Genomic DNA, 2,111 nt, shown 5'->3' with positions numbered 1-2,111 from the left:
TCTTTCCCTGAGGAAAGATGACTCTAACTTTATCAAAGCCCACAGATCTCCCACAGGACCAACTTTCCACCCTCCTGTGGTCTAGAGGGTAAGGCATGGGCTTCAAGCCAGATAGTCCTAGCTCTGCATTTACATGATATGCAATCAGGTCAACAGCTTCCCTTCTCTGAGTCCCTATTTCCTCACTTGACTGGGTTGTTAATTAAATGGCTTAAGGCGTGTATGGAAGCTGTGAGCAAACTTCTACCCCTCTGAGGACATTTTGGGGAGAAACTTAGGAGGATCTCTTCCAACTGCCATTTTTCAGACAGTGTGTAATTCCTTGTTACTTCTTAATAATTTGCTTTTTTCCAGACAGCCCACAACTCCTTCCCTACCAATAGGCGTACCTTATAACTGTAAGCCTAACTCTAGACGCCTCGGCTTCTAGAGGCAGGTGTAACAGGTGTGTGGAAGGAAGTGGGCATGATGACCTGGTGCTGGGGTCCTGGGGATGAATCAGGCAAGGTCCTCACCCCCAGGGAACCCCGGCATGGCTTTGGAAAATGGATGAGAAACCATGGCGATGTGGTGAGGACAGTGTGGTGAGGGAGGGAATGCACATAGGAACCAGTTTGGGCATGGACGGTTTTTGAGACAGGAGGGCTACAGTGTCTGGGGAGGCTTTCTACAGAAGGTGAGGCCCCCTGTTTTTTTTTTCAAGTGACAGTAGACTTTATTGGCCTGGGACTCGGACACACTGGGGACCCTCTTCCATGGTGAGTGGTGAGGGTTGAGGATATAATCTGATGGTCACTTGTGGTAGAATCTTGGGTCCTGGCTGTGCTAGATAGTGGTGAGCCAAGGGCAGGGCTGGCTGGTAGCTGAAAAGCCCAACTTTTCAGGCTGTTGAATCCACACAAGGATCTGTGGGGAGAGGCAGGGAGTCCAGGACTGGATGTGGAGCTTGGGGATGTGTGGGGCATGGGGAGGGTGAATCAGAGAAGCAGTCTGCTGTTAGCATCTTGCATCTGCTTTTGCAAGGACAGGGCACCACCAGGCTAGGGGAACCCTGTCTGGGTGGGCTGAAAGTGGCCGTGCATGGCGTGGGGCTGTGACTGTGGCTGAGAAAGGTACTGCACTGCAGGAAAGGCTTAACATCCTGCTCTGAGCTGCTGAGTAGGACTACACGTTAGCTGCTCGGGTCCATGCTGAGGTGGAGGCTGAACGGTCCCATAAGCACCACCTGGGCTGCCTTGGAATTGTCCATGCTCTGGGCTCCCTTTGAAAGCAGCGGCTGGGCCCGTGTAGTGATGGGTCATAAGCATCTGGGGTCCAAACATCAGTTTGGCTCTGTCAGCTGTCATGAGGATGCCTGGGTGATTGTGTCCTCCAGCTGTCCCCCACTTGCTGAGGGCGTGAGTTCCTGGGTGACAGTCAGGCTCTGCTGGTGCACAGCTGATGTCAGAGTGGTCAGGTCATTCTGCTCCTTTTGCCTTTTTCTTCTTCATGTAGGACGTTCCTGAGCTGCAGGAAAACAGTGCTTTTCTTCCTGTTGGGCCAAAAGCTTCTCCTGAAATGTCAAGATTTGTCTCTTCCCATGACATTCTCTCTTCCATCGCCTTCTCCCTTCTCTCCTGTTCTTCCTTTATCTTCTGTTGCATCATCTTGTCCACCTCTTCTTCCTCTTGCTGCTTGTGCCCCTGCACAAGGGGCACAATGGGCTGGTGCAATGCCCTGGCCATGACATTGGAAAGCTTGGGGTGCTCCAGGAGCATGGGCAGGGTGATGCCTGGGGTGTTTGGGCAGTGGGCACCCGGCTTGGTCACTGATCACCAGACTTAGGATGGGCCCACCTTGTTTTTGCTTCCTCTGCAGCCTCCCTGGGGTTTTCTTTTTTATCCCCACTCCCCAGAGGTATGGGACACTGATCAGAATGAGTGGAGGACAGGACATTCCAGCAGAGAGAATTACAGGAAGGTGAGAAACTTGCCCTTGAGTTGGAAGCAGAAGTGATGCTCTCAGACTTCCAGGAGGTTAGGGAAGATGTCTTGGGGTTAAATAAAGAGGACTCACGGGGACTGGGCTGAAGGAGGTGAGTGTGATGAAGTGCCCCTGATGTGCATGGGAGT

At 52.3% G+C, this 2,111-nt stretch overlaps 1 pseudogene; it reads right to left on the bottom strand.

The window, feature by feature from the left end:
* Positions 1-792: 792 nt before the first annotated feature.
* Positions 793-1,757, bottom strand: LOC103072199 (G protein pathway suppressor 2 pseudogene; annotated as a pseudogene).
* Positions 1,758-2,111: the final 354 nt, after the last annotated feature.

This window comes from Lipotes vexillifer, unplaced genomic scaffold (assembly GCF_000442215.2).
Source record: "Lipotes vexillifer unplaced genomic scaffold, Lipotes_vexillifer_v1.1 scaffold1003, whole genome shotgun sequence".
NCBI classification, from domain to species: Eukaryota; Metazoa; Chordata; class Mammalia; order Artiodactyla; family Lipotidae; genus Lipotes; species Lipotes vexillifer.
This window is presented reverse-complemented; position numbering and strand designations above follow the sequence as displayed.